Here is a 27,144-nt window from a genome sequence, read left to right on the forward strand (position 1 = left end):
CGCTCTCAGACGTCAGAATATTTTTGCTTTTCCAGAACAAACAGAATACAGAATAAGATTATTCAAAAAGTACTTTTCACTGTGATGTTCTTTTACCAAAAGGTTTCTGCACTGCCCAGAACGGACATGGTAATTTCTTGGAAAATGTAAATAAACGTATAAGTTATATACGTGTTTTTTTGTTTTTGTTTCAATGTTATAACAAAACAAGCTTAGGGTGTCCTGAGAGTGGCATTGTCTTTCAATTTGACCTTTTATAGCTCTTTTCTCTACTTCAGGACCTGCGGTTATACTAAGTGCTCGTCCGCAGGATCAGAAAACTTGTGTTGCATTGCAAATGGAAGGCAACACCAGATTATAACAATGGAGTAAGTGTCGAGGAAGCAATCACAAACAATTGATCAATACAAAAGGAGATCCCATGCTGGCAGCATTTACCTGGCTGTATATGCTTTTTGCATAATGTTTGTAATTGAAATTAATTTCCCCTCCTTCTGTTTCCACTCTAGCGACAGGATGAAGACTAACCATTGTTTTATAGCGGTCTATAGATCTATTGACTAGAGTTACCAAAATGATGATCTAAATGGATTATAATCGGGAATGTGGTCATTATGGGGCAATGTATGGAATTGATGCCAACATCACATAACATGTGTGGCCAGTATAAAGCTATGATTACATTAATCTCTTTCCTTACCATTGGAGGCATTTGGAATGCTGGAAGCAGGGAACATTTTGCGCCTGATTCAGACCAAAACACAGACCTGATTTGTTGCAATTGACCAATGTTTTCATTACAGAGCATGAAACGGAAGCCGCAGTGCGCACGTTCTGCAGCTATGGTCGCAGTGTAGATTTGGCTGTAGCCCGATTGACAGGCTGCAGGCATTTGGAGATGGCATACTGCAGCCGGCGTCTGCGTCGCCTGACTCAATCACTGAGCTGGACATTCTGAGCAACTTAGGGTCGTGCATACTGTAAGTCTGATGTCTGATGACCCTCATGACGATCTCCATGATGATCCGAATACTTGGTGTTCGGACACAGGCACTGAGAAGCCGTCAGTGGGCGTTTTCTGTGCACCCCCACCTGCACTTTGTGTCGTTTGTGTGGCGCAGCCTCCTACCTCGTATTCCTGGCTCCATCAGGGGTGCTTCCTTAGGTGGATGCCAAAGACTTAGACTCTTGGGGAACACCATCATTACTTATGAACTAGAACTTCTGGATGAAATAAGGAGGCAATTACATGGCCCACTCATGACATGACTATTTATTTTTGCTTTGTGAGACAGAGTCATTTTATAGCAGAGACAAAGGGGCAGATGTATTAAGCCTGGTGACGGCATAAGGAAGTGATAAACCAGTGATCTGTGCAAGGTGATGAACGCACCAGCCAATCAGCTCCTAACTGTTAATTTACATATTGGAGCTGATTGGCTGGTGCCTTTATCACCTTGCACATATCACTGGTTTATCACATCCTTATGCCTTCTCCAGTTAAATACATCTGCCCCATTGTGTTTTAAAACACTATTGCTAAAATGTATTTCCCGTTCTTGACTTTTCAGTGTCAAACCACATTAGTCTAGTATTCAATGGTTTTACATTATGTAACAGGCCATTATACTATAACCATCATGAATTATTTGCTTTTCTTCTTAGATCACCAATTAAGGAAATTTACTACAAGATTTTGGATTTGGGGATGGATAACTTATCTAAATCTACAGGTTTGTCTGCAGGGTAATAAAAATTCCACAAGATTAAAAGGAAATTTGTGTAGCATGAAAGTTAATTACTATAAATTTATGCAACATGGCAAGATGAAACAGTTTTTAAACCCCTGACCGGCACATTGAAACGGTCTGTCCTGAGAAGAACCTTAAAATGACGATTAGAGTTAATACCACCAATTAAAAGCTTCTTGATGAAAGACCAATACTATTAGCTAATAAACCTGTGATCACTGTGAGACCTAACCTTACACATGTATTATTTCAAAGCATGTTACTATTAACTCTTGCACCTGGATGGTTCTGAAAATCTACGCTGGGCATTTATTATACAATAATCAAAGAGATCCACCTAATATTGTTGGAACACCCAGATAATTGTACTGTTTATTTGCGCATTCGGTCTCAAAATAGCAAATCGGTTATGTCGGAGTTGCAAGCCTGCTTTCTCAATCAGACGGGTTCCGTTCAATTTGCCGGCTGTCGAGATCTCGGGCGGTCAGGATACCCGGGAACCTGGAATCTTGACAGCCGGCAATGCCGCCAGCTGAAATTCCGGCATAACAGGACTATTCCCATTCGTGGGTGTCCACGACACCCATAGAGTGGGAATAGATCATGTGCCGACCGCAGCGAGCAACCGAGCCCGCCAGGGGACTCTTTGCAACCCGCCCACCTTATGTATTCCCAGACAGACATTTCCTCTACTCCTTCGCAAGGGAGGAAAAGGGAAATATCTCCTCCCAAGGGGAGGAACCCAGATATCTGCTGGGTTGCAGGCTGGCAGATAAAACCCCTGCCTGATTTTATTTGCCAGAAATAATGCAACTAGCTGAGCCCTATATGAGCAGAACATGGAAGCTGTGCAGCTAGATGCCGCTTGACATGGGGTGCTAAGGCATGCTGTACTCTCATTCAGTATGAACAATCTCATTCATGTAGACATGAAACAGAAATGGTTTCCTTCGATAAAAATCACAAAGCAAATGAATGGTCCCTCATTTCAGAGGCAATCATGCACATTTTCAATAATGCAGAAAGATTATTTTTGCCTGTAGGCGAGAATCTCAGTAAATAGTCATGTGGTTTTATTTATCTGGGATGCCGCAACTAGATGAGCACCATATGACCAGACTATGGAAGAATCAAAAATATATTAAGATGTAAACACCTCAAATACACACAAGATGAGATCAATAGTACATGAGATACTGTACTTTAAACGGAAAAAAAAACATTCTGTTTTTGTAAATCTCACATTTATATGCACTACCGGCTTTAAAAATATTTTGGTCCATCATTCGTGATTTTGGAACTAAAGATATATTTCAATTCATATCACACATGGGGATGGAAATGGTTTACTTTTTGGACCCAGCTCAGCACAGACTCTACAGCATGTCACGAAGGTTTGTTCGCCCGATATCATGATATAGGACAATAGTCTGTCTTTAGGTATGATAATGGGGGTCAATCTGAGTTGATCCCTAGCTGCCGTTGTTCGCTGCGTAGCGATCATTTAAAAAATGGCAAAACTGCGCATGCACGGCGTACAGCTACAAAGAGCATTGTGGTTTTGCATAGATTCTAGCGACGCTTCCAGTCGCACTGGCGGACGCAAGGAGATTGACATGAAGTGGGAGTTTCTGGGTGTCAACGGACGTTTTCTGGGAGTGTTTGGAAAAACGCAGATGTGGCCGGGTGTTTGCTGGGCGGGTATCTGACGTCATTACCGTGTCATTCGTGGCAGCAATCCTCGCACAGGATAAGTAACTACAGGGCTGGTCTTGTTTTGCACAAAATGTGTTTGCAGCCGTTCGGCTGCACAGGCGTTCGCACTCCTGCACAGCCAAAATACACTCCCCCGTGGGCGGCGACTATGCGTATGCCCGGCTGCTAAAAGTAGCTAGCGAGCGATCAACTCTGAATGAAAGCCATTGTTTGGTACCACGGCCTGCCATATAATTCCCTACACAGGAGACAGGGCTCCATATTTGCTCCTTGGTAGATGTTTAAAAATCTCTACCTTATTTCGTAGAATGTAGCTTCAAGTTCTAAGCAGCAGACATAGTTACAGTCCGACAAATGTAACACTGTAAAAATCATTGGAGGTGTCATGGTGACAGAATTATCCTTGCAGTTAATGTAAGGAAACACACATTCCAAGTGTAACTAAGACTTGTATACTATTAAATGACACTTGTGGAGATCTGAAGATTTTATTACAATCGAATCTAGTTAAGTGGGATCTCAAGGGACGGCGCGTTTAGTCTCACTTAAAGAGGTATCTCACTTATCCGGATTCTCAATTATCCAGGTTCAAGAAGTGTTTGTCTCACTGGGGTCAATTCAATTTGCCGACAGCTGAATAGCTCCCTGCGCCATTCAATTCTGCTCAATGTTAAGCTGGCGAATGCCCGTTCTCCAAGACTTAACAGGTTAATTAGTCGGCAGAACAGGCATTCTCCGACTTAACTGCCCGACACAATGCTGATTCCCGACAGGAAGAATCAGCATCGCGCTGGCCGCGCGCTAGCACTTTTGTCGAATTTCTGCTCACACCTCCCAGGGGGAAAAGAAGAAATCCCGACAATTAAGTGTCACATGGCGCTGTATTGAATAGTGCCGGGAGCTAATTCCCGGCGCTATTCAACTGCCTGCAAATAGTACTGACCCCACTTATAGAGGTTATCACTTATGCAGGCTCGAACCGTACTAGTTTCACTTATACCCCTTTTCCACTACTGAGCACGGGTCGCAGCCGGGAGCCTGACACGGGTGCTACCCGGCTGCGGCCAGTGCTCAGCCCCTTTCCCACTGCGCTCACCAACCCGGCATATTGCCGGGTTGGTGACGCTGCTAGTGACGCGGCAGGGGCGGCGCTGGGAGATCACAGGATCTCACAGCGCCGCCCTTCCATACAGTGTAAACGGGAGCCGTGTCGCATCGACGCGGCTTCCGTTTACACTACAACCCTACCCGGATCATTCCCGTGTCCTACCCAGGTAGTTACCCGGGTAGGATTCACGGGTCACTTGATCTGGGTTCTTGCGGGGAGACCCTTTTCCACTTGCAAAAAACATGGGTAAATGCGCGCCCCCCGTGCATTTACCCGTGTTTTTTGAGCTAGTGGAAAAGGGGTATTATAGAGGCGCCTAAATGCTAACAGACTGTACCCTGCAGCACAGCAGTCCTTCTCTCTCTCTCCCTCTGGACTTCCTCAGCTCCACCACCAACAGCCGCTTTTGACAGTCTCACTAAACAGGTCATTTGGTGCAAAAATGCCGGGACCTCACAATTAGTCCCAGTTATACCCCCTCCACATCGCCAAAATAACCTGGGTTATTCCAGGGTTGTTGCCGGGTCGACCCGGGTCTAGGTGCAGTGTGAACTCACCAAAGTGAATAACCCGGGTAGAGAAACCCTGCATTTCTACCCGGGTCAAAAGAAGGGTTAAACACTGGACGGACCTGGGTCGCTGTGTAGTGTGAAAGCCTCTGCCCTGGGATATTCAACCCGGGTCTCAGAAAAAGGTGCTGATTGGCTGTGTATGTGTCTGCTCAGAGCAGACCCCAGCCCCTCCTTTTATTTCCTTTGAAACATCATCAATGTGAGCCAATAAAAAGTCCATTTTAAATCACATCACAGTGTTTAACATGGCTGACCCGGGTTAAGTGTGAAAGACACCAAACTGGGAAACGATCTGAGGCTGCTCAGACTCGGGTCGGACCCAGGTTCAAAAGCCGGGTGCAACCTGGGTTTGCGATCTGCAGTATAATAGAGGTTTCCCACTTATCCATGTGCGACTGTATAAAAATCCATACATGTAACACTTCAGAGGGAACGCACTAAGATGCATTATGTCAAAATACAAACATTTAAATCGCCCATTTTATTAAATCAAATTGCCCCTTTAAATGAGGTCAAAAAAAGAATTGCAGGAAAACTGCAATTTTGCCAATTCAGTTTCTTAAAATCCCCTTCATTTATTTTAAATAGTTCTCTATTTTGCAGATATTTTGGCTATGTGTGCTTATACTATTTCCAACTTCATGAAGTCTTAATTACCCCTTGTTCCCACACAAACAATTATGGTGTGTACACACGGTGAGATTGTTGCTTGCGATTTTGACTATATAGTCAAAATCGCAAGGAAAGTTAGTGCAGATCGCAAGGTGAAAGTCACCCTGCGATCCCGATGCGTGGTCCACGAGGTCGGTCTCGCAAGCCTAGATAGACTGTGCAGGCAAGTCAATTTTTACTATCTAGTATAAAAGTATAGTCAAAATTGACACTTAGCCAAAATCGCACATAGCCAGTATCGCAAGCACAGTCATCTAGGCTTGTGATACCGACCACAGTCCATATCGCATAGTGAGAATCGGGCATAGCCGAAACCTCACCGTGTGTACACACCTTTAGAGCTGCGGCACAAATACGGTACATTAGCCCTTAGTATTGCTATGATAGGAAACTTGCTATCACACATGAAAAGCGCACTAAAGCTCGCCCATGACAATATTCTTAATTAAATGTGTCACTATGGAAATTATTCACAGCGACCGAACCTGGAAATTCTAAAATGCACTTTCGCCAAAGCGCTTACGTTTTTCCCTACACAAACATGCAGAATGCTTGGCCTGCAGTGCAGCTGTTCGGAGGTACCCTTCACCAATAGTGAGAGCCATTCTGCTGGTACTCAGACCACTGATCAGGGGTGGCCATCGACCATTGATTATTCAATAACATTGATGGCTTATGGCCGATGTTGAATACTTTAGGCATCGATGGTGGGGAACCACATGGTTTCCTGCCATCAATGGTAAAAAACAAGCAAATAGTCCCCCCCCCCCCCGTCACCCCATTTATCATGGGGAGGGAGCAACCGTGAAGCCCCGCCCCCATCACCGATTAGCCCACAGTCCACTTCATAGTAAATCTGGAATAACCATCGATGGGTGAAATCATCATTGTATCCCTTGCAGATAGGTTTATACCATCGATGGTTGCCATCAAATGGTACCATCGATCGCCCCCATCGATGGGTAATCCCTACCACCCATCAGCAAGAAAACAGCTGTACCTTCCCCCTGTATCAGAATGCAGGCAGACATTTTAAATAACTTTATTAAGTTCTATCAGCATAACAAACAGCTTTGCCGCATAGGGAAAGGGATTTAAAAGTATGTTTTGGGGAAACTATAATGTGCTGGGTTTTGTCTCTCTGGCATTATGTGAATAATTAATCATAGCCTCACCATTGAAAAAAGAAAAATGCACATGACCCGAAAACAGATTTCTCTATTACTCAGAATAAACCATAAAAAGCTTATGACGTCCTCAGCACAGATTATCTTTGCCATATGCTTCCTGTTCCGTGGGTTTTTCTTTTTGCATATATTTAAAGCAGAATAAAGTATTCAACATTATGCATCACACAACAAGACATTAGCCAAAAACTTGCATAAGTGACATAACTGAAGCAAAAAATAACCTCTGAAAAGTTGGTGCCAGGAAGAGCTATAAACACCCACCTGTTGGAATTAAACACACACACTGTTAAAACACAGTTAAATGGGATTTTTTTTTTCTAATAGAAACATACACCTACAGTAAAACTGTAGTTACCAAAGCTTATCATTTATAGCAGTGATGAGTAAGAGTCATCCATAGAGATACCTGTGGCCCCCAACCTGACAGCCCTGGGTTTCCTTTTCTCTATTTGATTTTGACCTGTGGGGACCAGCAGCTCTTATTTTCTGTTTCGTCCTATGAGCGTCACCAGTACGTAACTGGGGCTTCAGCTTCTTCCTGACCAGGGTGGCAAAACTCTAGATCACAGGTTCTCAAACTCGGTCCTCAGGACCCCAGACGGTTCATGTTTTGCAGGTCACCTGTATATTTTTAAAATGTGACAGTTGGTGACACACAGTGCAGCTGCTGGGTGACATGGAAAACATGAACCGTGTGGGGTCCTGAGGACCGAGTTTGAGAACCACTGCTCTAGATCATGTAAACTCCACCGCACAATGCAAGGGGTCACACTGTGCAAGCAGCCCATTAAAGATCAGAGATGGGGAGGACATGCAGTGTATCCAACATGCCCTCCATTTTCCCTCCGCTATGCGTTTCCCGCTAACTTCTTTAAAGCAAGGTTCCATTTACACATGCGAACATACATTCTCGATGTGGGGATGCAGTCAAAATATCAACAGCCGGAATCCCAACCGCCTCCAGATATTCCCACTCTGTGGGTGGGACCACGCCACCAACTGAGTGGGAATATAACCTGTGGCGAGCAAAGCAAGTCACCGGGCACGAAGCGTGGCGAGCCCGCAAGGGGACTCATGCCGGGATTCTACCAGACGGGATGCCGCGGTCGGTATACTGACAGCCAGTGTCCCGTCTGCCAGTAATACATATGTATTCCCTATGTGGGGCACATACCAAACAACAAGCGCAACAGACTGACTGATGACAACCTCTCTGCAGGATTGCACGGTCTCTGTCCCATATGCATACATTACCTTCAAAAGCTGGGGAAATACCCAATAGCCCAGAAGTCACACTGAACTGTTGGATTTAGTTGTATAGCTTTTGACACTTTCTTTAATTTAACATTTAAATGCCCATTTGTGTTCTTACAGATTGGTGTCTCTATTAATAAATGCTTTTTTGCTTATTACTTAGAATAAAAATATCCCAGCTTTAGGATATTACTGCAGAAGTCTGTGTATGTCTGTGTCATTCCAATTGACAAAACCCAGCAATCAGTAGCTTATTTTGGCATAGCATTTTGAGCCTATACTGAGGAACGTGTCACACAAGACAGCCTACACCGTGGAATGTGTCACACAATACAGCCTAAGCTGCGGAATGCGTCAAACAAGCCAGCCTACACTGTGGATCGCGTCACACAAGCCAGCCTACACTGTGGAACGCATCACACAAGCAAGCCTATACTGTGTAATGCATCACACAAGCCAGCCTACACTGAAGAATGTGTCATACAAGCCAGCCTACACCGTGGAACGCGTCACACAAGACAGCCTACACCGTGGAACGCGTCACACAAGACAGCCTACACCGTGGAACGCATCACACAAGACAGCCTACACCGTGGAACGTGTCACACAAGCCAGCCTACACTGCGGAACGCATCACACAAGACAGCCTATATTGCGGAACACGTTACACAAGCCAGCCTACACTGTGGAATGCATCACACAAGACAGCCTACACTGCAGAACGCATCACACAAGACAGCCTACACTGCAGAACGCATCACACAAGACAGCCTACACTGCAGAACGCGTCACAAAAGACAGCCTACACTGCAGAACGCGTCACACAAGACAGCCTACACTGCAGAACGCGTCACACAAGACAGCCTACACTGCAGAACGCGTCACACAAGACAGCCTACACTGCAGAACGCGTCACACAAGACAGCCTATACTGCAGAACGCATCACACAAGACAGCCTACACTGCAGAATGCGTCACAAAAGACAGCCTACACTGCAGAACGCATCACACAAGACAGCCTACACTGCAGAACGCGTCACAAAAGACAGCCTACACTGCAGAACGCATCACACAAGACAGCCTACACTGCAGAACGCATCACACAAGACAGCCTACACTGCAGAACGCGTCACAAAAGACAGCCTACACTGCAGAACGCGTCACAAAAGACAGCCTACACTGCAGAACGCGTCACACAAGACAGCCTACACTGTGGAATGCGTCACACATTTTCACAAGTGATCATGTGCGACAATCCTGCCTTTCTCACTAAATATTATTGATATACCATGATATTTCAGGAAAGTAAAAATGGGAGGAAAATAATCAAAAGCAGGCAGCCCTGACTAATTTATGCAGGTAAACTCAAATTGTCATCAAGATCACCCCATAAATCAGTAAGCACCACCTCAGTAGGACCAATAAAAGTGACTGCTGGCGATATGTAATCTTTGACAAAACACAATGCAGGTGGCGCTTAAACATTCTGATAGACAACAAATAGATGATAGTATTTTGCTCTGATAGAATTATAATTTTATTTTACTCATGGGCCGAAACAGACGCGTCCAATTTTAAATGTAATCGACAGGGAAGGGAATGACTAGGCACCTGATAATGATGAGTAGTTAACCAATACGGGACAATCTAAAAAAAGAATTTACTTACCGATAATTCTATTTCTCATAGTCCGTAGTGGATGCTGGGGACTCCGTAAGGACCATGGGGAATAGCGGCTCCGCAGGAGACTGGGCACAAAGTAAAAGCTTTAGGACTAGCTGGTGTGCACTGGCTCCTCCCCCTATGACCCTCCTCCAAGCCTCAGTTAGGATACTGTGCCCGGACGAGCGTACACAATAAGGAAGGATTTTGAATCCCGGGTAAGACTCATACCAGCCACACCAATCACACCGTACAACCTGTGATCTGAACCCAGTTAACAGCATGATAACAGAGGAGCCTCTAGAGAAGATGGCTCACAACAGCAATAACCCGATTTTTGGAACAATAACTATGTACCAGTATTGCAGACAATCCGCACTTGGGATGGGCGCCCAGCATCCACTACGGACTATGAGAAATAGAATTATCGGTAAGTAAATTCTTATTTTCTCTAACGTCCTAAGTGGATGCTGGGGACTCCGTAAGGACCATGGGGATTATACCAAAGCTCCCAAACGGGCGGGAGAGTGCGGATGACTCTGCAGCACCAAATGAGAGAACTCCAGGTCCTCCTCAGCCAGGATATCAATTTTGTAGAATTTTACAAACGTATTTGCTCCTGACCAAGTAGCTGCTCGGCAAAGTTGTAAAGCCGAGACCCCTCGGGCAGCCGCCCAAGATGAGCCCACCTTCCTTGTGGAGTGGGCATTTACAGATTTTTGGCTGTGGCAGGCCTGCCACAGAATGTGCAACCTGAATTGTACTACAAATCCAACGAGCAATAGTCTGCATAGAAGCAGGAGCACCCAGCTTGTTGGGTGCATACAGGATAAACAGCGATTCAGATTTCCTGACTCCAGCCCTCCTGGAAACATATATTTTCAGGGCCCTGACAACGTCTAGCAACTTGGAGTCCTCCAAGTCCCTAGTAGCCGCAGGCACCACAAATAGGTTGGTTCAGGTGAAACGCTGAAACCACCTTAGGGAGAAACTGAGGACGAGTCCTCAATTCCGCCCTGTCCGAATGGAACATCAGATAAGGGCTTTTTCAGGATAAAGCCGCCAATTCTGACACGCGCCTGGCCCAGGCCAGGGCCAACAGCATGACCACTTTCCATGTGAGATATTTTAACTCCACAGATTTAAGTGGTTCAAACCAATGTGACTTTTGGAACCCAAAACTACATTGAGATCCCAAAGTGCCACTGGAGGCACAAAAGGAGGCTGTATATGCAGTACCCCTTTTACAAACGTCTGAACTTCAGGGACTGAAGCTAGTTCTTTTTGGAAGAAAATTGACAGGGCCGAAATTTTAACCTTAATGGACCCCAATTTCAGGCCCATAGACACTCCTGTTTGCAGGAAATGTAGGAATCGACCCAGTTGAATTTCCACCGTCGGGCCTTACTGGCCTCGCACCACGCAACATATTTTCGCCAATTGCGGTGATAATGTTTTTGCGGTTACATCCTTCCTGGCTTTGATCAGGATAGGGATGACTTCATCCGGAATGCCTTTTTTCCTTCAGGATCCGGCGTTCAACCGCCATGCCGTCAAACGCAGCCGCGGTAAGTCTTGGAACAGACAGGGTCCTTGCTGGAGCAGGTCCCTTCTTAGAGGTAGAGGCCACGGATCCTCCGTGAGCATCTCTTGAAGTTCTGGTTACCAAATCCTTCTTGGCCAATCCGGAGCCACGAATATAGTGCTTACTCCTCTCCATCTTATCAATCTCAGTACCTTGGGTATGAGAGGCAGAGGAGGGAACACATACCCTGACTGGTACACCCACGGTGTTACCAGAGCGTCTACAGCTATTGCCTGAGGGTCCCTGGACCTGGCGCAATACCTATCGAGTTTTTCCCAACGGTTTATAATCATGTGGAAGACTTCTGGGTGAAGTCCCCACTCTCCCGGGTGGAGGCCGTGCTGAGGAAGTCTGCCTCCCAGTTGTCCACTCCCGCAATGAATACTGCTGACAGTGCTATCACATGATTTTCCGCCCAGCGAAGAATCCTTGCAGCTTCTGCCATTGCCCTCCTGCTTCTTGTGCCACCCTGTCTGTTTACGTGGGTGACTGCCGTGATGTTGTCCGACTGGATCAACACCGGCTGACCTTGAAGCAGAGGTCTTGCTAAGCTTAGAGCATTGTAAATGTCCCTTAGCTTCAGGATATTTATGTGAAGTGATGTCTCCAGGCTTGACCATAAGTCCTGGATATTCCTTCCCTGTGTGACTGCTCCCCAGCCTCGCAGGCTGGCATCCGTGGTTACCAGGACCCTGTCCTGAATGCCGAATCTGCGGCCCTCTAGAAGATGAGCACTCTGCAACCACCACAGGAGGGACACCCTTGTCCTTGGTGACAGGGTTATCCGCTGATGAATCTGAAGATGCGACCCGGACCATTTGTCCAGCAGGTCCCACTGGAAAGTTCTTGCGTGGAATCTGCCAAATGGGATTGCTTCGTAGGAAGCCACCATTTTACCCAGAACCCTTGTGCATTGATGCACTGAGACTTGGCTCGGTTTTAGGAGGTTCCTGACTAGCTCGGATAACTCCCTGGCTTTCTCCTCCGGGAGAAACACCTTTTTCTGGACTGTGTCCAGGATCATCCCTAGGAACAGAAGACAAGTCGTCGGAACCAGCTGCGATTTTGGAATATTGAGAATCCAACCGTGCTGCAGCAACACTACCTGAGATAGTGCTACACCGACCTCCAACTGTTCCCTGGATCTTACCCTTATCAGGGAATTGTCCAAGTAAGGGATAACTAAAATTCCCTTCCTTTGAAGGAATATCATCATTTCGGCCATTACCTTGGTAAAGACCCGGGGTGCCGTGGACCATCCATACGGCAGCGTCTGAACTGATAGTGACAGTTCTGTACCATAAACCTGAGGTACCCTTGGTGAGAAGGGTAAATTTTAACATGAAGGTAAGCATCCTTGATGTCCCGAGACATCATGTAGTCCCCTTCTTCCAGGTTCGCAATCACTGCTCTGAGTGACTCAATCTTGAATTTGAACCTCTGTATGTAAGTGTTCAAAGATTTTAGATTTAGAATCGGTCTCACCGAGCCGTCCGGCTTCGGTACCACAACAGTGTGGAATAATACCCCGTTCCCTGTTGCAGGAGGGGTATCTTGATTATCACCTGCTGGGAATACAGCTTGTGAATGGCTTCCAAAACTGTCTCCCTGTCAGAAGGAGACATCGGTAAAGCCGACTTTAGGAAACGGCGAGGGGGAGACGTCTCGAATTCTAATTTGTACCCCTGAGATATCACCTGAAGGATCCAGGGGTCTACTTGCGAGTGAGCCCACTGCACGCTGAAATTCATTAAGACGGGCCCCCCACCGTGCCTGATTCTGCTTGTAAAGCCCCAGCGTATACTGAGGGCTTGGCAGAGGCGGGAGAGGGTTTCTGTTCCTGGGAACTGGCTGATTTCTGCAGCCTTTTTCCTCTCCCTCTGTCACGGGGCAGAAATGAGGAACCTTTTGCCCGCTTATCCACGAAAAGACTGCGCCTGATAATACGGCGTCTTCTCATGTTGAGAGGCGACCTGGGGTACAAACGTGGATTTCCCAGCTGTTGCCGTGGCCACCAGGTCTGAAAGACCGACCCCAAATAACTCCTCCCCTTAATAAGGCAATACTTCCAAATGCCGTTTGGAATACGCATCACCTGACCACTGACGTGTCCATAACCCTCTACTGGTAGAAATGGACAACGCACTTAGACTTGATGCCAGTCGGCAAATATTCCGCTGTGCATCACGCATATATAGAAATGCATCTTTCAAATGCTCTATAGGCAAAAATATACTGTCCCTATCTAGGGTATCAATATTTTCAGTCAGGGAATCCGACCACGCCAACCCAGCACTGCACATCCAGGCTGAGGCGATTGCTGGTCGCAGTATAACACCAGTATGTGTGTAAATACATTTTAGGATACCCTCCTGCTTTCTATCAGCAGGATCCTTAAGGGCGGCCATCTCAGGAGAGGATAGAGCCCTTACAAGCGTGTGAGCGCTTTATCCACCCTAGGGGGTGTTTCCCAACGCACCCTAACCTCTGGCGGGAAAGGATATAATGCCAATAACATTTTAGAAATTATCAGTTGTTATCGGGGGAAACCCACGCATCATCACACACCTCATTTAATTTCTCAGATTCAGGAAAACTACAGGTAGTTTTTTCTCACCGAACATAATACCCCTTTTTGGTGGTATTGTAAAACATTTTTCATTGCCTCAATCATGTAACGTGTGGCCCTACTGGAAGTCACATTTGTCTCTTCACCGTCGACACTGGAGTCAGTATCCGTGTCGGCGTCTATATCTGCCATCTGAGGTAACGGGCGCTTTAGAGCCCCTGACGGCCTATGAGACGTCTGGACAGGCACAAGCTGAGTAGCCGGCTGTCTCATGTCAACCACTGTCTTTTATACAGAGCTGACACTGTCACGTAATTTCTTCCAACAGTTCATCCACTCAGGTGTCGACCCCCTAGGGGGTGACATCACTATTACAGGCAATCTGCTCCGTCTCCACATCATTTTTCTCCTCATACATGTCGACACAAAAGTACCGACATACAGCACACACACAGGGAATGCTCTGATAGAGGACAGGACCCCACTAGCCCTTTGGGGAGACAGAGGGAGAGTTTGCCAGCACACACCAGAGCGCTATATATATACAGGGATAACCTTATATAAGTGTTTTTCCCCTTATAGCTGCTGTATAGTTAATACTGCGCCTAATTTGTGCCCCCCTCTCTTTTTTAACCCTTTCTGTAGTGTAGTGACTGCAGGGGAGAGCCAGGGAGCTTCCCTCCAACGGAGCTGTGAGGGAAAATGGCGCCAGTGTGCTGAGGAGATAAGGCCGCCGATAAGGGGGCGGAGCCTATCTCCCGTTTTTTTATGTATTTTGGCAGGGGTTAAATGCATCCATATAGCCCAGGAGCTATATGTGATGCATTTTTTGCCATCCAAGGTGTTTATTATTGCGTCTCAGGGCGCCCCCCCCCAGCGCCCTGCACCCTCAGTGACCGGAGTGTGAAGTGTGCTGAGAGCAATGGCGCACAGCTGCAGTGCTGTGCGCTACCTTGTTGAAGACAGGACGTCTTCTGCCGCCGATTTTCCGGACCTCTTCTGCCTTCTGGCTCTGTAAGGGGGCCGGCGGCGCGGCTCTGGGACCCATCCAAGCTGGGCCTGTGATCGTCCCTCTGGAGCTAATGTCCAGTAGCCTAAGAAGCCCAATCCACTCTGCACGCAGGTGTTTTCTTTTTTTCTCCCCTTAGTCCCTCGATGCAGTTGAGCCTGTTGCCAGCAGGTCTCACTGAAAATAAAAAACCTAAACTAAAACTTTCACTAAGAAGCTCAGGAGAGCCCCTAGTGTGCACCCTTCTCGTTCGGGCACAGAGATCTAACTGAGGCTTGGAGGAGGGTCATAGGGGGAGGAGCCAGTGCACACCAGATAGTCCTAAAGCTTTCTTTAGATGTGCCCAGTCTCCTGCGGAGCCGCTATTCCCCATGGTCCTTACGGAGTCCCCAGCATCCACTTAGGACGTTAGAGAAATACAGTTTGTATCAATACTGATGTGTCCATTTGGTGGTGCGCCCCAGTCAGAAAAGGGTATACAAACAATATACAGAGAAAAACTGTAATTTTGTTTCATTTTTCTATCCTAAGTACACCTGTTCTGTGTATCTATTTTTTCCTGTATTCTACATTTCTGGTGCACTCTCATTAGTGGTTAGAATCGGTTCAGAGACTCTACTACCATACCACACCCAACATGCCCGATCTCGTCTGATCTTGGAAGCCAAGCGGTTTGGGCTTGGTTAGTACCCGGAAGGGTGACCTCCAAGGAATACCGAGTGTTGTAGGGGTGCATAGAACCACTAGGACGCCACAACTATCAAACACTAACAGCAGAAGCTACGTTATCTTCCTTCCATCAGTTCATATTAACAACAACATTTGTTGGGATATTCATTAAGTCCTTCTCCTTTCTAATAATTTTTCTGTTCAAATAATCGGTACCATATATACCCAGGTGGGGCTCCCTGGTATGCCTGGCCCATTGTGGCCTCACTAATACAGTCTATCTGTACTGGTCAGGACGGAAGGATGCAGCCCCAATATAGGACTGCAAACCCGCAACCCATATCATATGGAGAGTGACCAGAACATACACCAATTTTTCTAGCACTACAAATTTGATATAAACACATGCGCATTCTAATAATAATCAAGAATCCATTGGTGTGAAACTGTATTGTATTTTTATATTTAGTTTTGTTTATTTATTCATCTTGTACATTATTCATCTTGTACATCTCTATACCTCAGATAATATTTCTAACTGGTCTCTATGAGATATTCAACTATTTTGAATGGCATTTTATTAAAAGTTACGTTTTATATCTTACATATAAAATACGGTATTTACCGACTGTTAAGAGTGCGCCCACAAAGAGAGTCTTCTTTTCCTCTGTATATTGTTTGCAATTTTAAACGTACAAAGAAAATGGAGCTATTTTTAACCAAAAATACCTGGAATTATAGAACGGTGAATATAGCCAAGGGCAGACTTTTTAAGGCTTACTGGCAGTATTATAGATTAATGGACTATGGGAAAGTATCCTGGTTTCATGCTATGCTAGGGGAATGTAATTGCTCAAGTATAGCTTTCATCATTTTCCCTATATGTTTCTGAACAAATGTCATTTGATCCTCTGAATGAGCAATACAGACGTCCACCATGCCCTTGTGATGAGAATGGAAAATCAGCTTCAAGAAAAGGAGAATTCTGAGTGATTATAAAGTAAGCTGGACAGGCTGTCCTTTATCAGACACACAGAGTTCATACAGTAATAAGCCATTTGTCACTAGTCTGGGGGCTGCGGACACATGCTCCTGCCACATACTCCTACAGTGATGAAGCACATTCAAGATGCAAGAGGGCAAAACAGGATTAAACCTGGTATAAACAAATCTGACATCACACAAGTCAAAAGCCAAGTCTGGACACTGAGCATTTAAACCATCTTCCTCCCACACAACTAACTACCCCCTTTCCACATCAAACACTACCAGTACTTCTATATGAATGCCATATACAAAACGAGACGCAGTAGGAGCCTAACTGTAAACTACCATTTGGTGGATTCCACTTTAAAAAGAAAATAATATTAATAATAATAATAATCATCAAATCCATTAATTGAATACTCATTAATACTAAAACAAAAGTAGTATCTTGTGTGTTTGCTTTGAAAAACTCCAGCAATGTTTTTGAGGATTCGCCAAAGCAGCAGATGGTAGATATAACTGTAAGTAACTCAGAAACAGTATGGTCCCGGATGTGGAATGCCCAATGTTCCCCACCTTCTAACACCTAAGTGGAAAGGTTTTAATTAAATTTATTATAGTTCTTACAAAAAAACAAACAAAATAAATACATTTTAAAAATACGACATTGCTGTGCAGTGCTCTTGACATTGGGACTGATTCTGAGTCGCTTGCAAAAAGTCTGTGGTTGCAAACACCCGTCAAAAAGATTTACTACCTTATGCTAATGCCAAATTCCGTTCAATCTAGTGCAGGGGGCTCGTGATTTTGCACCGGCTGTCACAGTCATCATTATTAGTATCTGCGCCAGGCCCATGCTAGGTGCAAGAGATCAGTCGCAACAAGCTTCTCTTTCCAATACACAGGACTCAGAATTGCACAGAGCTTTTGTTACACTGTCATAAAACTCCCATGGCACTCCCACAATTCAGGATAGCTATGTGTGATTGTGGCGTCACTGCCCAGTTCCTGGCCAGAAACTCCCTATTTCACCGATAGACAGATCCGGCCATGTTCCATTTGATTCTGAATAGGATGGACATAATTTACGTAAGGATGCAGAAGTATAAAGCAAACACAACACTGTCCTACTCATATAATTTCTCATTACACGTCTACGTAATAGGGTGAGGTCGAAATCCCGTCCCACATGATAAACTTGTGGCGTGTTTTTTGTTTTTTTTAATGGATGAATCGGCGCTATATACTGTAAATATATAGGTAATATTGTGTTTTAAAAAGTTCTATTCAGTGCTCTATGCATGGTTGTGGAATTGCACATTTAAAATGCATGGGCGAAGCACCTATGAGGAATGTATGCATTATCTGGTTTTATGCATTGACATTTGGGAACAAATTGCCCTTGGGACAGTCTCACATAGGAATTGAGATGTTAATGGCCCAGGCACCTGTAAGGGGGTCTCTAGACAAGCAATTTCTCCGAGACGCAGTCCAGGAGAGTATTTTTGTATCTCAGAGACAAACAGGAGAAGAGACTGTGTGTTGTTCTTCAGAACTTCCTGTGTGTGGAACTTTCTATGAATGCAATTGAAAATCAAGTTATATTTACATTTTGAGAGACTGTATATGCTAATGCTAAATCAGATTGGGCTTGAGAAAGCAAACTGGTTTGGGCTACATATAAGAAAGGAAAGAAGGAAATTGCTTTATCCAATTGCTAAACTCCTCTGCAGTTTAATATGTATTTATTTAGATTTTGTGAGATAACATGACTGGTTAAAAAAGAAAACAGGGCAGAACTGCACCCTGTGGTACTGTGTGTAAGAAAAGGATAAAAACTGGGCATGTGAACCCTAGAAAGACTTCTTCTGACCGAGATGAGAGATACCTGCTGTAAACATCTTGTATGCGGTGAATGGTCGGTAGAACCTTTAGTCGTTTTTTAAGACTTTTTGAACAATAAACATCTTGCCTTTACGACGAGTGCATCCATATCCTGCGACTAACAAAATTGCACAGAACACCGTTTTATTTTCCAGCTGTCCTGGAGTGAGACCAGCGTCTCCAAGCTCCGCCCTCTACCAGCTACCACGCAGCTTGGTCCAGGTCAATAACCAGTAGGGGTCAACCGATGCCAGTCAGGAGGTGTGGCAGCAGTGCATCTACACATACACAGCAGCAAGCAGTTCTAAGGGCCGGTGGCAAGATACCGGCCCACTGCACAGTGGGTAGAGTCAGTAACAGGCAGTTACTGGCAGTAATAGGGAATCCCCTATTGGTCAGGTGACCAAAAAACAATCTGTGATTGCTTGGCGTGGACAGCGAGGAGCATCCGTCACATTGGGCTATATGGAAAAGTGAATTTTTATGTCCATTTCCCCACGTGTACTCTCAGAGGTCACTGATCTGCCAGTGTAGCGCACAAATGGTAGATAAGGCCATCAACCCTCTCTGTTTTATTAAATCCCTTACTGAAGCAAATACGGAGTACATTATTATTATTATACTTTATTTATATGGCGCCACAAGGGTTCATCAGCGCCCGATTACAGAGTACATATGCACATAATCAAAACAGGAAAACAGTGATTTACAGTTGAAGACAATATAGGACAAGTACAGGGTAACTAAACATATCTACACCAGTAAATGACAGAGATAAGTTCCAAGGTGGCCAAAAAACGGTAGGATTTGGGCAGTTGAGGATTATTAAAGTAAGAAAAGGATAAGCACATAAGGGAAGAGGTCCCTACTCGTGAGAGATTGCACTCTAAGAGGAGGGGTAGACAGACAGGGGTGACAGAGATGGGGTACATAGAGAGCGTGGGACAGAGGGTTAGGATGAGATTTGGCTGGGTTTGGTAAAGAAGTGGGTCTTAAGAGCCCGTTTGAAGTTCTGTGGGGAGGTGGAGAGGTAAAGAGTTCCAGAGAAAGGGAGCAGCACGTGAAAAATCTTGGAGTGGGAGGAAGTAATCAGAAGACAGGAGAGTCAGCGTGCATTAGCAGAGCGAAGAGGACGGGTGGGAGAGTAAAGGGAGATAAGGTCAGAGATGTAAATGGGAGAGGAGTTGGGTGAGGGCTTTGTAAGTGAATGGACATAGGGGTAATTCCAAGTTGATCGCAGCAGGAATTTTGTTAGCAGTTGGGCAAAACCATGCGCACTGCAGGGGAGGCAGATTTAACATGTGCAGAGAGAGTTAGATTTGGGTGTGGTGTGTTCAATCTGCAATCTAATTTGCAGTGTAAAAATAAAGCAGCCAGTATTTACCCTGCACAGAAACAAAATAACCCACCCAAATCTAACTCTTTCTGCACATGTTATATCTGCCTCCCCTGCAGTGCACATGGTTTTGCCCAACTGCTAACAAAATTCCTGCTGCGATCAACTTGGAATTACCCCCATAAGTTCTACTTTTCCTCCATTCCTGTAAAAGACCTGTCTGTATACACTGCACCGGCATCTCTCCACAGAAACCAATGAGCTCTATGTGAGACTAGACCACCTGTTGGATGGAAAAATGGAATGGCGTTGAGCTATGGATACAGAGACACCTGTGTGTAAGTCTGACTGACTAGTGAGCAATTATTTGGGGAGCATAGGGCACTGATTTATAAATAGGCACACATGCTATCTGATCAAATAGCTGTTACACGTAGAGCAAATTCTATTTAAGCTAAAGAAGTACAAATCTGGTCACATTAGCAGGTCTTTCTGACCTTCTGTGATGAACTATCCCTGTGCAGGGTAATGACAGGAGTACGGCTTGACAAATATTCCACTGTAAAACAATGCAGCAGTCATATAATAGCATATTTTGTACTGCTGGTTAATGAAGTTTTTCTGTAATGAGGTGGCACCTCTACTGCTCTAATTAGTTCCTCGTCGCTGGTTTATTTTCAATGACAAAGAGAAAAACCAAGTGATCTCCTTGCTGAGCGCACAAACATCACCACTAATGAAGCACCGGTCCTTTGGGGGATATCGCAGTCCTGCTGGCTAAGCAGATAAAGGCGCTCACAGGGGCTACTGTACAACACATCACTTATTTTGCAGAGGACATACAGAACAAAGGAAGGACAAAGAACAAACGGAGCAGATAATGCTTTATATTGCCAATATACAGCATTAATATGAAATGATGTCATAATAAATGTCCGATTAGCTAATATGCTGGTGAACGGTTCTAGTACCCATCTTTGAATGTCTGTTCAGTTCTGTTTACTTCACAAGGTGCTTACTGTAAACTGCAATTACATGTAATCTTACCTAACACAGCATTGTCTGCTCATCAGAAAACCGCAGAGAACTCCTTCAAATTACTTGGTGGCCCAGGGACATGCTTTTTGTGGTTAAGATTGCGGCTGCGGCACCCTTTGAAATGCCTACTGGTGCTATGCGCACACGTAAAACTGTTGTAGTATTTGTTTGTTTTCCTGGGATAAGTCCTTGAGCGATGAGCTGGTAGTAGTGTAAGTGCAAAAGTATTTTTATGCACACAAAACGCCCCAGCACTGTACATACAGGGAAATGTATGCAACTTCCTAAACAGCAAAGAAGTGAGCAAGCAGAGAAATCGCCATTAGCAACCAATCATCCACCGATCATTTATCTTGAACATTCTATAAAATGATAGGTAGAATCTTGTTGCTATGAGCAACTTCTCAACCCTTCAGGAAGGATTGAAACCTCTCCTTGAGTCTGAAGAGAAGAATGACTGAAGAAGTTTAAGCCTATGAATATATTTCATTTACATAGAAAGCATGTTCCTAATATGGAGCGCAGCTTTGCACCGGGGAACGTTAGGCCCAGGCTGTAGTGCAGTGTTATTGCAGCATGGTGCTAGGCACTAGGACCGTGTAAAGGCTTTAAAAACAGAAAATATAATCCTGGCGTACAAATAACTTGTAACAGAGAATGATAATACTTTAATTTGCAATTGGAAGCCAGTCATTAAGTAAGCTCAGCAAGAGAAATACTTTGTGACTGAAAATGGTAAAAATCATTTCACAGTTATTTAAAAATCTACATGAAGAAATATGGTAATTCTTATGCCAACATAATAAAACAAATATATGCCCCACATAAATGAAGTACTGAACAGGACATCTGCAAATGTTTCCACGGAAGCCTTAGGTATGTGTCTGCAGCACGCAACTATCAGGGCACTGGCCAAAGGTAGTTTCCTGTCTGTATGTATGAGTTTCAGTGCAGGAGGTCCTCAAACCTGTTCATTTGTTACCATAGTAATGGTCTAAAGTCTATATGTGAGCAAGGAAGTAACCCGGAACACTGGCTAAAGGCAGCCTCCCATCATTGTGCTGTAAGTAACTGTGCAGGGTATTATCAGCCCCAATCTCCTCTTCCCACAGATCAATGTACTGTCTGAGGCTGGTGCTGGTCTATCCGATCATCATGCAAGAAGGTTCCTTCAGCAGCGTCATCAGATGTTATTGACTAGAATTGCCCTCTATGTCTACATTCCCTTTAACCCTATATTCAGTAAACTGTTGGAGGAACTCAGGCTAATGCCGCCCGAGTTTGAATTAACCCAGGACACTGGCAGGCTGGACTTCCAACCTAGCCACTTCCATCCATGAGGACAGGGGACTGTTGTTCCGGCATCTTGGCATTCTCCCACTGGAGCCTAGATTTGGCCAGAGGAGGTGAGCACGTCCAGTTAGGCAGGAGACCTAGAACATCCCCCATCACCTCTATATAAGGATGACTGAGAGGAGAAAGGGCTGGACTTTCACCCTCTGGTGCCTTGTACACAGAGGAAAGAACCCACCTATCCACTGGCAACAATGGTAAAATATGTGAAACTTATCCAGGAGGATGAAAAAAAAAATGACCGTGCATGCATCCAAAAGGATTGGTTTAAAGGGAAAGGGGCTGACTAACCTCCTGCTGTACTGTGTTCTTGATGCAATAAAAAGGGGGGGAGGGGGCTCTGTAGGCTACAAAGGTGTAAAGAATATCTTCTTGAACATCTAACTTCAAAAGAACAACTTGTATGATGAATGTTCTCAATACCTTGAGTTGGGAATATTTGTTCTTTCAAGAATATTTTTTTGGAAATAAAACATTGACCTGCTTTCAAAGCAGTCTAAATTTCATGTATCTTGTGACTACAAGATATGCACCAAAAAAAGCTTATTTGTTCCCTAGCTGTCCTGAGTTTGAGCCCAGTGTTTGCGAACTTGCCATCGGCTCACCACCAAACCTAGAACGGGTTCACCGTGAGCGGACAATGAAGAAACAGCCTTGACCACCCAGGAGGCGCTACAGCATCCTGAATACACAGGCGGTGCCTGGTGGTGGCAGCGAATTAACTGGTCACAAGGTACAGTAGTTAGAAGCGTCATTTACATGGGACTACCAAAGATGAGAGGGAATCCCTCTACTCTAGGGGTGGTTAACTAAGCAAATTCTGGTCATTTAGGAGGAATGACACACAACGTACACCAACTGGCGGAGAAAGCTGATCCGGTCACATCGGAGAAAACGGGGGCTGTTGCTCAGAGATTAAACACACACTTTACACAAATTGCTATTTGACAGCATGCCAATCATTTTCAAATAGCATTTCTATGTTTAAACAACATGAACGGCTTAAACTATGACAGGACCAAACTATCCACAGCCCTCTTCCCCAACAATTCCGTACCGTGTCGCAACTGAACCCCATTTGGACCTGTTACTCAGAAATATTGAACAATGAAGCTAAAGAGCTTTGTCCGACGCTCAACGCAGGCTTATTTTCTGTAAGTTTCCATAATAAGAGAGAAACCGGCCCAGGTAATATTCAAACCATTACATTTAGTGAAAACAAGCACCATGTTTACAATTGTGTTGCACCCTAAAAAAACAGACAAATAAATGTACAACTTCTTAATAGAGCAACTTTGTACAGTGGTCGAAACCTTTAAAAATGATCCCACTGCCCATTTCTAATGTCATTAAACCGTTCTGCCACAGAGAAATGAGATTTATCCGTATACATAAATATGACGTGGTCAGCCTCACAACAAACAGCGCTGGCCAGACTGATAGATCAACTCTCTTGTCAAGCGTTAATAAAGCTTTGCCTGCGAAAATTACTTTTTGATGACCATTTAAAATATAAAAACTGCAAGTCATTAATTGGAAGACCGAGAACAACATACCCTGCACCTGCTTTAGTAGTCGAGTTTAATAGCAGGACTGACAATTACGCCCACACTCCCAGCGAGAGACTAATGGCTTGCTAAAAATACAAACTAGGCAAAATAGAATGGGTCTGTATGCACCCTGTGCTTCCAGGCTGGTACGCCAAAAAGGTGGAGGATGGTTGCAAATTAGCTACATCAAGGATGGGAGGTACAGCTTGTGCGCTCAGCAGCAGAATTACCGAGCGATTATATTTAGGGTCTTTCATCTTACAGTCCTGGAAAGGGATACATGGCAATCTGTAGATTGTCAGCAATGTCAACTATGTATAAATAACTAGTTACTATCCTGTGTATAGGAAGTGCACAGCTCTGGCGTGATCTAGTGGTCTTATCCACATACACGTATCAGGCATATAATGGATTTTGGTTTCTTCCTGCTCAAAAGAAGCATTGGATACGGTTGATAAACGCTCTACAAATAAAAATAGAACTACGACACACAGGCTTAAAACTACCACACCAATGGTCATAAGCAATAAATCTAACAGCGCTAGGAATAAAGTAGTTCTAGGGGTATATTCAATTTGCGTCGGATCCATTCCGACACGCATTTGTCGGAATGGATCCGACAACCCCTATTCAATCTCATCTCAATTCGACTTTTTCAAGTCGAATTGAGATGAAGGACCCAGAGGAGGAGAGGGGGGGGGGACAGCCGCTGGCAGACGGAGGAGATCAGCGCTACAGCAGCGCTGCAGGAGGATGTCACACAGCCGCCCAACCTCACGGCAGTGTCCACCCGGCTCCAGCAAGCGTGACCTCACCTGCTGGAGTCGGGTGAACGCTGCCGTGAGCGGCGCGTCTGTGTGACATCCTGCTGAAGCGCTATGCTGTAGCGCTGATCTCCCCTGTATGCCCGCGGCTGTCCTCCGTCTCCCCGCAGCTCCCCCCCCCCCCCCTCTCCTCCTCTCGGGTCCCACATCTCAGTCCAACATTTTTTTATGTCGGACTGAGATGGTCGAAAAGGGGGCCAAAACCGACACAAGCACGTGGATCGGCAGCTATTCCGCCGATCCACGTGCTTTTCGACCTATACCGCAGATCCACGTGCTTTTCGACCTATACCGCAGATCCACGTGCTTTTTGACAAGTCGAATTCCTCAACTTGTCGAAAATATTGAATAGGTTGGAAACCAATCCGACCTAAAAGAAAGTCGAAAAACTGCTGTCTTTTCGACAGACAGCAACTTTCGACATCAATTGAATATACCCCATAGTATTTGGACATGGCATAAAAGGTCTACTTTTAATCCAATGCAAAACTGATCACAGAACTTTCCATAATAACGATGACCATGTTACACTCTACAGTATTTCTGGTAGATTGTCTCTTTTTTTTCTTCTTTTTTTTGTGGGGGGGGGGGGGGGGGGGGGCGCCTTGTTCAGTTGTTTTAAAAGCCTTTACTTAGTCATGGATAGAAAAATTGACACTGAATACAGAGATTAATAAGGAAGGAATATCTGGAATATATGTAGCTACGCAGATTTACTGAAACCAGCCTTGGAAAGTTTACTGTTAATAGAAGCGCTGCCAGCAATCTAAATAATAGTACTTTTGTTTAAAATCCACCTTCTTCAGAGCTCTAGGCCATAGTAAATTAACTTGGACAGAGATTTCCGTTTGTAAAAACATAAGTATACTTCAATGACTTTCCACTGCTAAATGCTGTATGAGGGATTACCGTCTCGCCAACATATTTATGGTGCGCAGTTAACCCATAAATATCAGAACTACTGAAAAATAAACCAACAGTGTGTTAAAGGTTACACAGAACTGTAAATAACAGGTAAACTATACTCTGAGAAGACGTGATTTGACCATGGATGAAGGTAAAGCATTCGCCAAGGAATGTCCCCCTTTATAATTCCCCCTCTGGCAGAACCAGTTTAGAACTATATTCACGGTGCAGGAGGCAGACGGTGCGCAATGAAGGGGAAACAGATTGGATGACTGTGAGGCTCGACTGAATTAGCTGTTCCACAGTAACCAGGCGGCTATGCGGCGGCATGAATTTGTAAGGTAATCATCTTTGCTCACACCTAATTGGGGTGCAAGCAAAAATGAGCAACGGTTTCATTACCATGATTGCACAGAGAAACGTAGCTGCAAGGCCCCTAAATGAATCTACATTATTGCCTTTAATGGATTACATTTTTATAACCTCTTCAGTGTCATAAATCTAGCACAGGTAGGGTGGCCTCTGATAAGATCAACAAATAAAAACCAAATCCTAGACGTGTTAGGAGCTAATTACGTTCTGTGTTGCAAGCCTTCATCCTGTTTTCATTAAATTACTTAGTACATACTTAGATCACCCCAGATTGTCACACTACTCGATGACTACTTCTCAGGAAAAATAGATAAAATTCTAGATTCTGAATATGAAGCTTGTTTTTTAACTTAAGACAATTATATAACTCAACATACTGTATACCGTTTACTGGAAAATGGATGAAGGTAAAAGTCATGGTTTTATCTGGGTGTGATTCAGAAGATCTACACCGTCTTGTTAGGGGAAGCAGTTAGCTTCCTGATGAACGGGATCCCGGCGGTCAATATACCAACACCGGGATCTCGAGGGAGGACAGAAACCCGGCATTACTATACCGACACCAAACTGGATGCCGGCGTCAAAATACAGTCAGTCAGCATCCCGATCGTCCTAAGAGCGGGACGCACTGCTGTCCTGCCGCGGGTGGGGTGGGGTTAGCTTTAGGCTGCAGAAGGAGTGGTTAGGGTTAGGCTGCAGTGCTGGAAAGGATAGGGTTAGGTAACGGGGAGGAGGGCTTAGGGATAGGCACATTGAAGGGGAGGTTAGGGTTAGGCACCAAACGGGGAGAGTTAGGTTTAGGCAGCAGGGAAGGGAAAGGTTAGGGTTCGGCAAAAATCGGGGAGGGTTAGGTTTAGGCACCCACAATGGAGGGTTATGGTAAGGAAAAGGTGAGGGTTAGGGGGCTGTTGGGATTTTGATGGATGGGATGCAGCTGTCTGTATACTGACCGCCGGCAACCCGTCCAACTACCAGTCATACTGATCCCCATGTTAGTCAACAGCATACGGTCGACAGGGTTAAAAGGTCGTCAGATAAAAGGTCGTCATGATAACGGTCAATACAAAAAAAATATGGTGGACTCAATAAATGGTCAACATGCTTTTTTTGGAGTTTTTTGGGGGCTCACCTTGTGTA

At 44.9% G+C, this 27,144-nt stretch overlaps 1 protein-coding gene and 1 pseudogene across 7 annotated transcripts in view; one reads left to right on the top strand and one right to left on the bottom strand.

Moving 5' to 3' along the window:
• The window catches only part of SIPA1L1 (signal induced proliferation associated 1 like 1), a 396,543-nt gene that overhangs the window by 179,684 nt on the left and 189,715 nt on the right, over positions 1–27,144 (bottom strand). The gene's annotated exons all lie outside the window — the stretch shown is intronic.
• Positions 15,702–15,819, top strand: LOC134981746 (5S ribosomal RNA; annotated as a pseudogene).

This window comes from Pseudophryne corroboree, chromosome 12 (genome assembly GCF_028390025.1).
Source record: "Pseudophryne corroboree isolate aPseCor3 chromosome 12, aPseCor3.hap2, whole genome shotgun sequence".
In the NCBI taxonomy this organism is placed as follows: Eukaryota; Metazoa; Chordata; class Amphibia; order Anura; family Myobatrachidae; genus Pseudophryne; species Pseudophryne corroboree.